The sequence below is a fragment of the Aegilops tauschii genome, chromosome 6 (assembly GCF_002575655.3).
Source record: "Aegilops tauschii subsp. strangulata cultivar AL8/78 chromosome 6, Aet v6.0, whole genome shotgun sequence".
Taxonomy (NCBI): domain Eukaryota; kingdom Viridiplantae; phylum Streptophyta; class Magnoliopsida; order Poales; family Poaceae; genus Aegilops; species Aegilops tauschii.
Genome location: NC_053040.3, coordinates 80,375,437 through 80,385,202, shown reverse-complemented (window position 1 = coordinate 80,385,202; position 9,766 = coordinate 80,375,437). Strand labels below are relative to the sequence as shown.

The following is a 9,766-nucleotide window of genomic DNA, read 5'->3' as shown; positions in this document are numbered from 1 at the left end:
CATGTTCACACATATTCACTTTTCCTAATATAGATTAGGGGGACAATTATTATTTTTTAGCCAGCCACTGCGGAGTGCTAACGGGCAACCGGCCACCCGCTAGACGCGTCTTTGAAAGTTTGGGCCGAAGGAACTTTTTGGCCTTGGGTCTTCTGTGAAAATAGCATAGGATGGGTACACAGATCAGTTGTAGGTTCAAATGAGTTTGAGAAAGAAGAGATGGAAGGCATATATAATAATGAGAATATTCAGAATTTTTGGAGGAGGCAGCAAGCCTACAACCATAAAACTTCCTGGAGCTGCTAGGTTCTGATGGCTATATTGAGTTATAATATCCCATTCTGGACACTAGACAGGATTGTCTATGAACTGAGCATCCTTGAGTAGTGCGATAGCATGCACGGAGTAAACAACTGAAACGGGTGAGGTATATAGAAACACAAAAACAGAGATTCCTCTTTCTGTGGGATTTCCTGATTTAATTCTACCGAGCTACTATTCTTCGTTCTGTCATAGTACCTTTTTATGTTCAAGATATAAATCAAGTACTTGAATCAATGACAAAGACCGCAAATCAATGGTTCACTAAAAATGTAATCATGATCTGATGTGTTCACTTCACAGTCGAATCTGATTTTTGTTACACATTGCCTTTAGGTAACATCCTATAAGTCTGGGCTACAAGCAGGTGAACTTTTTCAGTAGTTTAGTTGCTTACAACGAGTATTAGATAGCCTTACAAGTCTGAGTTTCCGATAGATTGTAATATTCTACAAGGGCTATTTATATGAGTTGAGCCTGCTGAAACGAACACACAGGCACATGCTTGCACTGCTCGATAGTGTGACGCGGCCTTGGCAAGGTGAGAGCTTGGCGAAGGCTAAAGCCGCTCGACCCCAGATCATGATCCCTCGGCAGGTCAAGAATGGACTGCGAGATGAAAACCACGATGTGCTTCAACAAAGCATTGCAGCCTTTTCGTTCCACATGCAGTGGTGCATCACCTCTGATGCAAGCAAAGCTGTGACATGCCTCTCCTCGGCGCCATGGTCAACAAAGCTCATGAAAAACACACTGTTCCAAACGACTCGGCTAAGTACGGCGCAACCAGTGGGGTAATCCAGACAGTGTTGATGAATGCATATTAGACACGTCTAGACTGTGATGCTTCTGTCCTGATGGCTCTTATTCCTATGCTTTGACATCAACCATTTCGATTTTGAAAACTATCACATGTAATGTGTTTACATTATATAACAATCTACTAGCCATGGTATATACTAAAGAGTTATTAAACGAATGAATGTGAAAGCGTGAAAGGGAAGAGCGAAGTGTGTGTACGAGTGCACTAGCATGTGGATGTGAAGATGGAAGTGGTTGAATATGTAGGAGAAGACAAATCATTTTATACACATTTAAAAAAGGCTGGTGAATTATTTATTTGCACCCATTTCACCTTATAACACTTGTGCTCTATTCAGACTTACTAAAACTATGGTTTTCCCCTTCTGATTCCACAAAGATTCAAGATCTCTTTTTAGACAAAAGGCATATGCTCATACTTTATGTAAAGCCCCAAAAAGAACTGATGAATGGTTTTACACACACTAAGCACACGTTGAGAGACAGAAAGAGAGAGATCTAAGCACATTGAGCAACCTGATCACCCACAATTCTCTCTCCAATCAAGTCTTGTCCTCCCTCTTCGCTGATTGGACCAAAGCTGCTTAGTGTTCGTTGGCTGTGGTCAGTCTTGCACCGACCTCAAGAAGCTCAACGTAAAATCCATTGTCAATACCCTCCTGGAGTGAATGCTGGGTGTTGCACTCCAATATTTACTTCCAAAATAACGCCTTTTATCTTTTTAAATCCCCCATTACTTTGTTCTTGTCGCCAATAATTATGTGTACTTCATGGTTTGCTACTTATGTAAGGGCCAGAACAAGAAATCTCTGTGTTACTTCTAAGAATTTGCCATGTGTGTTCATTTTTATTTTATTTTGCATTTGACTCTTGTTTACTTGCTAGTTAAGATTACATGCAATTATTGTATGCTCGATCTTTGGAGCAAGAAGATTATGGTAAAAACTTTCTGTGAAGCTCAGAGTGACAGCTGCATGTGGTTCAGTTCCTTCTTTTCAATAGGAAGTGCTAGTAAAATTTATTTTCATCTTTTATAGTCCTCTTTCCGATGTTCTTCTGAGCACGATCTATGAATCATCTCTCTTTCTCTATGGGAACTACAAGCATTGCCTAAGAATTTTTTTTCTTCACATTATCCTTTTGTACAATACAGTGAAAAAGAAAGAATGAACTGTGTGCAATCACGCGTACTGAAACTTGTTGAGTGTCAATTCCATTTATGAAACAGATAATATTCCGAACAATTTTCGTACTTTGTCGCTTCAGCTTCAGCTTATGACGCTTGCAATCTGTAGCAAGTTCGCTTTATTTGCCAACCTCTTCTACGCATAATAAATTGTCTCGTACTGAGCATGCCCCATGCAAATGAATTAACTTTCTGCTATACAATAGAGGTCTGATAACAGTGTCAGTCTATCAGATTGCTTGGTGCAAATTGGTATGTGCAGCTGCATTGTTTGTACTACTGATTTTGTGATGATACTATCAGCTTGCAGCAATGGTAGCCCAAGTTGCAAATTTTACCGGATTTTGTTGGAACTCGGCTCCGTTCTTCTGATTGATTACGCATCATTTTTTTTTTTGGAACGGACCAGCTGATGGCTGGCATATATTGATATCATAGCAGGAAGCAGGCGGGAAAAACAAAAGGTGGTGTTCGATCTAGCGATCAAGGAAGAAAAAAGAAGAAAGCTGAAAAGATCAGCAAAAAAACTAGCGGAAGGCTAGACTAGCATGTTGATCTCTCATGGAGGGTCCCACAAAGGGTGCTCAAGGTGAACTGCTCCTGCTTGGTGCCATAGCTCGAACGTCCTTCTTATGCTCGCCATGGTTTCAGTCATGTTTGCTGTCTTTTGCCTGAAAGTGCACTCGTTTCGTAGATGCCAAATGCCTCCCAGCACCAGAATGATCATTGTCTTGACTCCCTTCTTGTGCTCAGGCCTTGCACCGTTTATGATCTCAGTTATAATCTCCATGGCTTTGCTCTTGTGTTGCCAGCTTGTGGGGTGCATGGAACTGCATCCGTTTCCTTGGGCAGCTCTGGTCCAGATTTCAGCTGAGAAAGGGCACTGCCAGAAGAGATGTTGCGAGGTCTCCAAGTTTCTGAGGCAAAGCTGGCAGAAGCACTCATTCGGCCAGCCTCTTCTTTGGAGCCGGTCATTGCACCATAGCCTGTTCTTGAGCAGCAGCCAGACCATGAATTTCAGCCGGGCAGGTGCCCAAACCTGCCATGGCATCTTTCTGAAGTTTGTCTTGATCATCCCGTGGAATTGGCAGCTGTAGGCCGAGCTGGTGGAGAAAGATCCCGAGGCCGTGTGCTTCCATCTAATGGTGTCTTGCAGCTGGTCGTTTAGGTTCAGGTTCTTGGAGATGAGCCATCTGTTCAGGCGGATCACCTCAGGCCATAGTTGTTGCGTGTTTCCGTGGGCCAGATCGGCAATCCAAGTGTCATTCAGTAGTGCAGCATGGACGGTCCTGTTATTTCTTCTTGAGTGCTTGTGGAGCTCTGGGAACTCCATTTTCAGAGTTCTTGCGCCAGTCCAGGAGCAGTCCCAGAAGCTGGCCGTCTTCCCATCTCCCACCGATTTACGCATCATATTCAGATTGCAAATTTGTGTCAAAGGAATGGTTCAGACAAAGAAGTGCGCCAAAGGGACTAACCTAAAGATAGCATAAGATGGGTACATGGATCAGTTGTAAAATCAAGATAGATAGAAGAAACTGTCACAAGACATGAAACTGTAACAAAATGAGCTCCAGAACAAGAGAAAGGAGATATAATGGTAAAGGCATGAGAATTTCAGAATGTTTTGAGGAGACAGCAAGCTTACAACCATAAACTTCTGGAGCAGAGTAGTCTAAAAAGCACCCTCCATTAATTACTTCAAATTATAAGCACATGAAAAAGAAGTAGGGGATTCAGTCTCGACAGACACCTTTTCCATAGTTCAATTACACCTCCGGAATGACATTAGAATGCTAGGTTCTGATGGCTATATATTATGCTATCAATGAACTGAGCATCCTCGTAATAAGCCATCTCACACCGGATAAATTGTTCAGATGCACACATTTGGTAGCCTCATTTAGACTTCTGCAATATTATCCAGACATCGACATTTTCTAATTTTAGCATAGCTGAGTAACATTATTTTCACGCATCACAGGTTGCTCAATTTTATGATAATCACAGTTTTTTATCAAGTATAGCAATAGGTGTTTTTATCTCTAAATATCTGTGAGTATCACAGAGCAAGAACTTCGAGCCTTTGTAGCAAAACAGTATGTAAGGGCAAGAACTGTACCAAATGAGAGATGTCCTTTTGTGAGATCTGTTTCCGAACCTGTGATGTACAGAGAGCATCCGTCACCAGGCAACTAAGTAAAACTCAATTGGCAATCAATGTCAACAAAGGTAACAAATTAGCTTTTTATGTTGTCAAGCTAATCTTGTCTGACATAAAAAAACACATTCGGTTAAAACGTAAACACCAAAAAAAAAATCAGTTTTATCACATCGGCTATTCTATTCAGGCGACACTCTAATAATTTGCAATTACTTAGTGTACTTTGATGCTGACATGCAACATTTACCAAAAACTAAACTGAAGTACCAATCTGAATTACCATTTAGATTCTTACTTAGCAAAACAGTTTAACTATGAAGACAATGCGTAAAAATAACACATGAAACAGTAAAAAGGTTTTGCTGCAACAATAACTGAAATAATGCAGTAATGTTCTCCATCCAATATGATGCCAGAAACATAAATTGTAGATAAAGGTTAACACTCTTGCCCAACATTGATTCTTCCATTTTTACAACAGACACTGAGAAATGTTGCATCATTAAACTAGGCCTCACACCAACCGATACCATAAGCCTTAGATATTCTGAAAGCTTCTTACATCTTGACAACTAAGCAATATCCACCGGTAACTGAAGTAAATGTAATAGCATCAGGCCTCTCAACAGGGCGTATAACCAAGTCAAAGGTAATGTGTCCTTCCATTACCATTCCACAGCCTATGACCAATATTCTTGTTCTTCATTTCGGAAAACAATTATTTGGCTTTTATGTAATTACCATGATGAAAACAACCCTGGAACATGCACCTGTAAAAGAGTTGTGACATGAGGTACCCTGGGTCAGTGGCGGATCTAGGGGTGGGGTCATGGGGGTCATGGCCCCCACAAACAATTTACTAGTTTTAGTTTTACTAGTGCAATGTTTGTCCATCATACTAATTTTGGTGTAGTGTAGACCCCTAGCCACTGGAATGTTGTCCACTGATCCGCTACTGCCCTGGATCAATTCTTTGGTTTTTCCGCATCTAGGATGGATACCCTTGGTCTTCATTTCAGTAATCAATTCCTTTGCTTTCAAGAAATCACCATGATTTAAGTAACCCTGAATCATACACCTGTAAACAGTTGCGTTATGTGGTACTCCCATATCAATCATCTCATTGAATTTTTCCATAGCATCATCCATCATGCCCACTCTGCAATACCCGGCTATCACAGCTAAATATGTGACTTCATCAGGGTTCACTCCCTGCTTCAACATGTCTTTGAAGAAAAGTATAGCCACATCTATCATTCCACACTTAGCATATGCATTAATCAATATGCTGAAACAATGGAGATAGGGTACAATACCGTCTCTTGCCATCAGCTCACAGAGATCAGTCATTTCAGCAAGGGATCCTTCTATAGCGTACCCATGAAGCATAATAGATTATGAGACCAAATTAGGTTTATGGCCCTTCTCAGCCATGGAATAAAAAAGTTCTGCAGCTTCTTTTGTTCTTCCATGCTTGCAAAGGTAGTCCATGACTGTGTTGCAAGTAAAAACATTTGGTTTGACACCTTGACCTCTCATTTCTTCCAATAACCTAACTACCTCTTCAAACTGGCCTGAAGTGGAATATCCATGGATCAGGCTACTGTATGTCACAGCATTCGGTCAAACACCGCTATCAATCATTTGTCGAAGGACCACCTCTGCCTCGTCCAATGCTCTTGCTTTGCACAACCCATCGATAATGGAGCTATACGTCACCACATCAGGCACAACCCCCTGCTGCATCATTTCATGGAATAGAGCACATGCTTTGCTTAGTTCACCCTCCTTAATTAATCCATCAATGATTATTGTGTATGAAACCACATTGGGGGAGTGGTCATATCCCTTTTTGGTCATCATCCGGAGCAGGTCAAGTGCACGGTGGCTCCTCCCGTTGTCACAGAAGCTCTTGATAATTACTGAGTAGGAGATGACATCAGGCATGTCGCCGGGCATCCTGTGGAGCAGCACGCCTAGAGCCTCATCTGTTTGCTTCATGTCACAGAGGCACTTCAATAAGCTGTTGAAGGTGAAGACATCTGCCGTGATGCCTATCTTGAGGAGGAGGCCAAAGAAGACGAGCCCTATGTCAGGGCGGCGTGCCATGTGGCAGCACTCAATTAGTGTGTTGTAAGTGTGATTGGTGGGTGCCATCACCTGGCGGCATCTTGCTCGTGCCATGTGTTTGAAGAGGGCGATTGCGAGGGCAGGACCATCATTGCAGGCGGCAGAGGGCAGCCCACACGCGAGGGCAGAAAATAAGACATTGAGTGCGTCTGCTGATACCGGAACGGTTTGACGAAACAATTCGACGAACAGTTGGTGCGCGAGCTCCGGCCTGAGCGTCCCAGAGCCAAGATAATCCTTGAGTTTGTTTAGCAGCTGGTTGACCCGTGAGGAGCCGGAGCTGGAGGACGACCGGGTCAGACGTGGGAGGTCTTGCTCCTTCCTGCAGTGGCGAATGTGGGAGCGTGTCGGCGACGACAAACCACTGGAGACTGGATGACCGGCGGAGGTCAGACACTCAACCAAACTTGGAACTGCACTGAACTTCATTTCCAGGCTTAAGAGCAGATCCAAATTGATTCAGCACTTTGCTTAAGAGATGAATCATGTAAATTCAGATGGGCTGGCAAATCATCCAGCACAGAAATCCAAGCTTGGACTCACCGAATCATGCAGTATCCACTCCCCCTAGTCGCAGGCCATGGGGGGTTCTCTTCTTGCAACAATGCTGGAGACCGGGGTGAGGGTGGGGGGAATGCAGTCGCGGCGCAGCGCAGGGTCCGTCCGCCGGTGCCCTTCGCGGTGGTGGCCGGCGTCGTCGTCGGTGGATGGTGCGGAGCGAAGCTGGCGCTCGGAAGAAGATGGCGGTGGAGGAAGTGGGCGGCGACAGCGTGTTGGCAGGCGGCCAGAGTGGGGGCGGTGGTTGAAGCAATAAAGAAAACAGAGAAAACACATGAGAAATCAACCACGCATAGGAAATTTCCTCAAAAAAAACACGCATAGGAAATGGTACAAGAGCATTTACAGCCGGACCTTTCAAACCCGCCTCGTACATCCGGGCGGGCCGTCCAATCATGATTTTTTGACACAGACGGGCTCCTCAAACGGCTTTCAAACGTCCGGGCTGACCGGCACCCCACATATCCAGCCCAAATATGAGATAGATATAGGGCACGCCCGCCACGTCGGCCTGACGGCCTGGCCCCACACGGAAATGCCCGAAAATCCGGCGGTCCGACTGATGCCGCGTCCGTCGCCGCGGTGTGAACGTCGCTTGGCGCCGCTTCGGCTTGCCGCCCAAGACGAAATCCAGCTATTTAAGCCGGCCGGCGTCCCGCAACCCTAACCCATCCCCCCCCCTCTCGCGCCGCCAGTCCGAACCCATCCACCTCCCCCCTCTCCCGCTCCGGCGCTTTGCCCACTCTCCGGCACTCCGCCATGGTCCGGAGCAAGATCACCTACTATGCCAATGCTAACGTCAGAGCGCCGCTATGAGATCTAGCAGCAGATCCGGGCGAGGGAAGCCGCGCGCACCACCGGCATCGCTGCCAGGCTGCCTCCGGACTCGCCGGAGCCTGAGGAGGAGGAGGAGGAGGAGCCGGGGGAAGAGGATGAGGAGGAGATGGCTCCGATGGAGGTGGAGGAGGCGAAGGAGCAAGGGGGGAAGAGGATGAGGAGGAGATGGCTCCGATGGAGGTGGAGGAGGCGTAGGAGCCGGACTAGCAGGTGCCGCCCTTCAACATGGAGCAGGCTGAGGCGGAATTCGCCGTCGCCCAGTTCGACGAGATGGCAGAGTAGCAGGCCATCCTAGAGTCCATCCAGGATGAGGCTTATGTGGAGGCCGACCGGGCGTTCCTCCGGCGGCAGCAGGCGGAGTCCGATGCGCTCTTCGTCGAGCTCAACGCTGGAATAGAGGCGGAGGAGGCCGGAGCGGAGCAGCCGGAGGTGCCGAATCTACAGCTGCCGCCCGTGCTGCCGGAGCCGGACACGAAGATCGTCGTGATCTCCGACGAGGAGTAGCTAGGATCGACGTAGTACGTAGTATCTATTTCCTTTTGCATGTCTTTGCATAGATATAATAATCGAGTATGAGATGTCCGGCTGCAACAAGTAAAATTTGAGATGTGCCCGGTCACTGTTCGCGGACGGGTCCGAGCGCGCCCGCGGGCGTTTAAGGAGCCAGATTTACCATACATGGCTATAGATGCTCTAAGTGGTCAATAGTTAGTTATGTCCTGCCGCTGCGTGACTGAGTGTCCTATGTTGTGTTCACGGAGAAAAGATGTGCTGTAATTCTTTTACCTTTTGATTGACCAGTGAATCGAATGTTCAACATGACAGTTGGTATCCGTAATCCAGAAACCTGACGGGTACAACTATTAAGATAAGGGTTTGAGAAAAATAATTATCACATGTTTATAAATGGGAAAATGTTGTACTCATCGGGTAAGCCGGGCACGGGTACGGGAAGGCAATACCCATACCATGTACCTGCATACCCGCGTACGGGAACATAAGCATCAACCCAAAATGCCCTACTCCTAAGCTACTTCCTATCCAGTTGATGAAGGGATGCCGATAGTCTAGGCCTAATACCAAACAGACCTCGCAGTGAAACCTAACATCTAAGACCTGAGGTCCCATCCAGGACGCCTGCCGGGTATGGGGCGCACTCCTCAACCAGGATGCCTGCCGGGTATGAGGCCGCCGCAGACACCTGCCACCAATCCATCTTCAGTGATGTACTGCTGCATCTACGTTGCCCGGTTTAGCAGCCGTCGACGCCACCACGACGCCAGACAACACCACCATCCTGCGTTCGTCCATCATCACATGCCCACTGGCGAGACCCCACTGCTCCATGCCGTTGAGACCCGCCATTGTCGACGTGCCAGATGCCATGCCGCTCCTCCATCGTGAACACCAACAACAGGAAACACCCTATAGATACAAGGGGCACTCTGCACAGCAGGACAGCAAGGCAACGGGATAGCACCTCCGCACTACACCCGCCTACGGCCAAAGCCCCCACCTTCAGCAACCCACACCCGAATCCTAGCTCCCCAGGCAACGCCTCCAAGGAGGGGATGACGGCCATGGCGCCACCGCTGCCCAATCCACATGATCTTGTTTAAATGTGTTGGTCTTATGTGATCTCATAATTTTTTCTCTGATTTTGTTATCTTATTATATAGTCTTCTTCATTTGATCATTTAGAAGTAGGGCCTACAGAATTAACTTGAATAAAAAATTTAGAGAAATTATGC

General features: G+C 46.3%; 1 pseudogene; it reads right to left on the bottom strand.

Annotated features, from left to right (window-relative positions):
- Window positions 1–3,576: 3,576 nt before the first annotated feature.
- LOC109785718 (uncharacterized) lies at window positions 3,577–7,049 on the bottom strand (annotated as a pseudogene).
- Between the last annotated feature and the right edge of the window lie 2,717 nt (window positions 7,050–9,766).